At 42.8% G+C, this 6,079-nt stretch overlaps 1 protein-coding gene across 3 annotated transcripts in view; it reads left to right on the top strand.

The window, feature by feature from the left end:
* The first annotated feature begins 1,286 nt into the window (after positions 1–1,286).
* BRINP3 (BMP/retinoic acid inducible neural specific 3) overlaps positions 1,287–6,079 on the top strand; it is a 400,507-nt gene continuing 395,714 nt past the window's right edge. The window contains exon 1 of one of the 3 annotated variants that reach the window (XM_027613990.2): positions 1,287–1,673. The gene's annotated coding sequence lies outside the window, so the exon portion shown is untranslated. Of the gene's footprint in view, positions 1,674–3,135; positions 3,404–4,040; positions 4,777–6,079 lie in introns of those variants that run through there. The other 2 variants (XM_027613991.2, XM_027613989.2) reach the window with 2 other exon arrangements.

The following is a 6,079-nucleotide window of genomic DNA, read 5'->3' as shown; positions in this document are numbered from 1 at the left end:
ATTTTTATCCAGGGCAAATGTTTATTCCCTCTATCATTCGGCACCTCAGTCTCTGCAAGAAATCAATTTCCACTCTACCTTTCCCTCCTATTTCTAAAAAAGAGAGAGAGAGAGGCGGATAATGCTTAAGCTTCAGGGTCCAGAGGAAGATAGAGCAGAGGGCAAAGACTCCCACAGCGCTCTTCATCCAGATCCAAGCTCAGAGAGTGAACCCATGGGGAGGGAGGGATCTTCTCTAAGGAGAGTACCGAGGGCGGCGAGGGGGGAATCATTTCACAGCCAAAATATAAATCATCAACAAAGAGAATTACCAGCCCCTCAGTCACACAAGCAATTCCCTGGGGAAAGAAGGTTTCAAAGAGGAAAGGGAACTTCTTCAGTTGAATGAGAAAGAAAGAAAGAGAGAGAGAGAGAGAGAGAGAGAGAGAGAGAACCTAGGATTTGGGTTTCGGGTTTGGGCTTGGAGAAGGGATGGGACCCTGGAGAGGAAGAGAGAGAAGGAATAAAGCTAATCTTACCCGATCGATCAGGCGATCGTGTGTGCCGTATCGGGATACGAAAATGGCAAGAGCATGCATTCTGCAGCAAAGCCATTTCTAACATACCTCCCTCGGTAACTCTGCAGGAATCAGAGGGGACGCGAGAGCCTCACAATCTGTCACCCGCTCACCCAGGAACGGTCCTCAGAACCTCCAAAGCTCTAGCTTCTAAAACAAGGCATTCGGAGCTGAGGTTGCGGATGAAAGTGAATTGCCTTGAGTCGCGAGCTGCAGAATTCTCCGAGAAAACAGGACCTGGGAGGGCTCCTCCTGCCGCCGCTGCAGCTTGTAACCACGGTTCCGGGCCCCCTTGCCTAAGCCTCCGGCACAGCGCCCCCGAAAGCGCCAGGCGACTCGGCCTCATCCGCATCTTCAGCCCTTAGATTTTCCCCCCAATGCAAATCGCTGATGATTTGGTCATCCTAAAGTGACCATAGTGGTTTATTTGGGAGGGTTGGTTGTGTTGGGCTTCCTTACTACGCCTCCCTCAGTTGCTATGAGTGAGAGAGTTCAAGGGAAATCCTAGTGAAATACACTGATGGAATACTATTAATCCTAATAATAATGTTCCCAACGCAGGTAACTCTTAAAGAACTGAGAGTGGGAAGATCAGATCAGGATTTCCAAAGCAGTGTCCTCTTGAATTCTCATTGGATCCTTCCCAGCAGCCTAAAACATTCTTGCTGCTGTAGCTACAAGGATGACTACAGCCTTGCTCACTAGTACTCTCTTTATCTCTTGTCTTCAACACATCTTTTTACTTCTCTCTGCAGATTTATCTGTATTTCACCTCCTGTTCTCTGGGGTTACACAGCTTCTATTTTCCCCCACTGTATGGGCATGTACAGTCAGTAAATTTTCACTTTGTCTGCCTAAGGATCATTACAAATAAGTCCCCCCTATGCCCCAAAATAAAAGGCACCTCTTTCACATTTTCTTTCTTTTCCTTGAGGGTTCATGGCTTTCTGTGTAACTCGTTTTTAGTTGGTTTCATGCCACCAGGAACTGCTGATTTTTTCAAAGTTCCACCACCCTGCAGCTCATCAGTACCCTGATTTGGAAGATCATGGAATATCTGTTTGAATCCTGGATATATTTTTCTCATAGTCATCTTGCTTCCTGAAATGTCCTCTGGTAAGTTATTCTCCTTATATTTTATCAGAAACTTATTGCTATTGTTATTTTTAATAGGCTTTGTTTATTTCAGCAATATCTCATTTTTTAAGATATTTTTGTTACTTTCAGAACTCAAAGATCTATGTGACTGTTCATTAATTAGTATATTAGTTGCAATTGTGCTACTAAGATATAACCCAATTGGTGAATTATCTCATCACCTTTTACATTATTTATTTTTGTCCTCATTTATATTACAGGTTATAGGAAACATTAACCATCCCTCCCCCCTCACATTAATGCTTCTTGGCACACATTCTTGTGCCATTTGAAAGGTCAGATTTTATATGTTTATCTAAGATAAGCTTAAAAGAAATCTGACAATTTCAGGGTCTGAGAAAGTTCACTAGTCTCTGATCTTCAGAAGGTTGTTCAGGTCAGCATTTGTTCATTGCAATTAAAAGACTGAAGGAGGACTTTCGTAAAGTGTATTTTTATGGGTTTAGCAGGACACTAAGCACTAAAAGCCACTCTATGGTAAGAAGAGTGGGAGTTTTAAGTGCACCATTTTTTTCTTACAATATCCCAAATCACAAAAGAACACGTTATTTTAGGCATTGTATTTCAATATTTAGTACATTTCTGATTTTGTGAATTTAGCTGGTGAACAGCTAATTGGACACAGAGTGCTCATTTCAGAGGAAGAGAGCTATCGGAAGAAAGCACTGATTATCTTGGTTCTAATAAATTGAGAATCAGGGACAGACTTTATATAAAAAAATTTAGTTGCCTCACTCTTCACACTTGTTCAACCCCCAGACTCAATTTTTAGTAAGTATGTTAAAACGTCAGTGTTTTTTGCTTTTATGAGTATTTTTTGTGGGCTTACCTGACAGTTATGATGATCACTCCCCCTTTAAGTATAGGTATGTTGAGTAACATTTAAATCTTAGCTTTTACTTCACATATTGACAAGGACATGGTATTAATTAAATGTCAAGCCTGCATGTATTGCAATCTCTAACACATACTAAGGTTTTAGGATTTTCTCTGTGACAACCCCCCCTGCCCAGCCCCCATCAGAACAAGTTCCTGGTTTCTACATTTCTCTTTATTGGGATGGTTGGAGGTGAGAACCTATTGTTTAAGCTTTTCTTCCTTTCTTTCTTTCCTTATGTCTTTTCTTCCTTCATTTTCCTTTTTTTTCTTTTCTCTCTCTCTCTTTTAAATTTCTCAGAAAGAACTATCTCTGTCGTCATTGATGGCTGACGCGACGACCTAAGTAGTGCTTTTTTAAATTCAAAAGCCCTTTTAGCTTCCAGACATAAAAGTACTCCAGCTGCAGCGTCACCCCATCCCCCAGTCTCAGGATTCAAGGGCTTTCCCCCCTTAGCTCCCACCACCAGCCCCCCAGAACAGGGCTGAGACTGTGGTCCGCACCACCTGGCGCCCCTCACCCGTCACTAGTTTCTACCTGGGCTCCTTCCTAGTCTGGTCGTCCTGCCGGACAAGTGCCATCAGCCGCGGCGACTCTAGTTGAAGAAACGAGGGCTTAGCGTAATTCACCAATTCAAATACCCTCTTTGGAGGACGGCTGCTCTTGCGCAGGGGTGGAAGGAGGAGGTAAAAGAAAAAAAGAAAAGACCCAAAACCCAAAAACAAAACCAAAAACCGCAACTTTCAGTGCAGTCAGATCTTTTCTTCTTAACCTCGTCTACAACAGTAAAGCCCAGACGTACGGGGTTTAGGTAAGTGCCCTTTGCTGTATTTTAGCCTGAAACTCAGCTTGTGAGGGGGGACATTGACGTCTGAGAGGCTCTGCCGCCAAGGACGCTGTAACCAGAGGGCGATCAACAGGCGACAGTGCCTGGAGATTTCTCCGCAGCTCCCGGCAACGCCTAAGCCACCTGGGCGCCGGGAGCGCCGACCACGAGGTGCCCGGTTGCCGGGCTGGCCACAGGCTCGGTGCTGGGTGTGGGGAGGTGTGGGGAGGGCGGCGCGGGCAGGGAGTGTGTCCCGCACTCTGCGGGGCTAGCGCAGGCTCCGCACTCAGCCCCTGCGGCGCACTGTGCTCCGGGTGGGCATTTGCAGCCCCGGAGCGGGGGGCGCGCCGGGGGCTTGCCTCGGTGCCTCACGCTCCATTTCCTCAGGCCAAACTTGAGCAAAACCTCTTTTCTGTCTGAGAGGACAGACTCGGGGGCTCTAGACTCCTATCAACGCCCTTTTGCATTTATTTATTTATTTATTATTTATTATTTTTAATGAGCTATACCTAAAACTAATAAACGACGGCTTTTCAGCATGCCTGCTTTATAAACCCAGAATCGCCGTCTTCATCCCCCAGCTTAGTTGAGCTTACACTTGCTAAGTGACTTCTCTGGCTCTGTGTTAAAGTATTACTGACCACCATTCCCTCTGCCTTCACCAACTGGCAAGAATCTGGGGGGAGGTGGGGGAAAGAGAGTTGGATTTCAAATTGGAGCTGGAGCTTGGAAACTAAGGTTGAAGTTAAAGCAAACAGTGAGGTTGGGAACCGTTCGGCTTGTATCAGAAGCACTTTCAAGTTGGGCTTTTATTTTTCTGTTTCCCTTTTTCTGGAGGTGGGGTGGGAAGTAGGAGGATCTGGGACTGGGAGCGCTCCCCTCGGTGTCCACCCGAGAGGGGGTGGTGCTTCCTGGCCGCCGGTTACTGCTGGTTCTGCAGCCAAGCAGTGGCAGAGACTTGAAGTCTCTGATGGCTGTTCTCCTAGTGCCCAAGAGTTGAACCACAGAGTGTTTTACTCTGCACCAGGTCGAGAACGTGATCAGCCGGTCAGAGCAGGGACCTCCTTCTAATGGGAATCCGTTTGGGAAACGCTGGGGAGGCTCTACCTCCGAAGATAAGATGCCTGTTTCGAGCTGTGTGAGATGTCAACCAGAGGCTTGAAAAGAGGAAGAGGTGACAGGGGTTGCAAAATAACCCTAGTATTGCTTACAAATATTCTAGTCAGTCAAATGTATGTAAGCCAAGAAGAAAGCAGCAAGGTATAAAACTGTCACAGCAGCTTCGAAGACAGATGATTCAGAATTTTGAGATTTTTTGCATGCTGTTTAGATTTGTTTGTCATCATGCAGTTAAGCAGGTAAGGACTGAATGTCTATATTTTATTGACAATCATATAACCTGTATTTGACCCATCCTGTGATAATTTTTCCCTGTTTCAAGCGATGGGATACATGTATTTTCAGATGGTTCTGCTATGATTCATAACTTCTTAGTATTCACGTTGGTGAACCCTTTAAATTCATTTAAATGTTTAACTTGCATTCATTTAAATGCTTAACGATGTTACAAAAATCATAAACTGGATAGAGGTGAGAGGAAGAAATGGGGAGGGTACAGAGTTGGAGGAAGGGATGCATAACCCTAATGAAGTATGTAAAATAGTAGTTGCAGAAATGCCTTGAAATAGTGTTTCTTGTTAAGGTCACAGACCTTAATATAAAGACAATTGGAGAATTATAAAGGGCATCTTAACTATCAATTTAATTCTGACTACTTGAGAGAAACATTTAGTGGGTTATAGCCCTGTTATTTTCTCAATTTCAAAAAAAAATTCTTGGGGTGGGGGGTTGGTTGGGTTTTCAAACAAGATAAAAAAAGAGCTTGCCCTAAGGCTATGTTACATGTGACCCCAGTATAGAAATCTTTGGGCTTGGAAAGCCAGTTGGAAACTGAAAAAATAAATTTAGAAAATTATAGTAAATCTCCCACAAATAAAGCTTTTTTAAATTCCAAATTTTATAGATGTATAATATTAGCAGTCAATAGATTTCTTCTATTTAGATTTAACAAAAAATCTTAATTAAAATGACAACACATATTTTCAATGTGTGAAGTTTTGTTATTATTGATAATGTTTTGCTATGTTTTGCTTACATGTTGAAGGAGTCTGGAGTCCCCACATAATGAGGCAAAAAATTAATAAAACACAATCCTAAAGCTATTCCATTTATTTCTAACACTTTCTCTTCTCTAAGAAATTGTATTCTTTAAGATTTTCTCTGGAAATATTTTTAGTACTTAACATTTATTGATGTGCATCCCTGATCAATAATTTTTCTGCTTGTAAGGCTCACTGATAACATCTTGAAAATATAAGAAAGATAATTGAAACTTTGGGTCATAAAATTGTGAAGTTGTAGTGCTTTTCTTAAAAGGGAGTTTGAGTCAAGAGGTAGCTTTTACTTCAGTTGAGAAAGTAATTTGTCAACGAGTTTCAATTCCTCAATTCTTTTGCATTTTTCCTTCTGGAGTTTTATTGTAGTGAACATGCTCAGTGTCTGTGTGTGTGTGTGTGTGTGTGTGTGTGTGTGTGTGTGAATGCCCACTTTTGGGTGGGTGGAGAAGATATTTATTTTAATATCTACATTGCTTTAATAATG

The sequence above is a fragment of the Zalophus californianus genome, chromosome 10 (assembly GCF_009762305.2).
Source record: "Zalophus californianus isolate mZalCal1 chromosome 10, mZalCal1.pri.v2, whole genome shotgun sequence".
Classification (NCBI taxonomy): domain Eukaryota; kingdom Metazoa; phylum Chordata; class Mammalia; order Carnivora; family Otariidae; genus Zalophus; species Zalophus californianus.
This window is presented reverse-complemented; position numbering and strand designations above follow the sequence as displayed.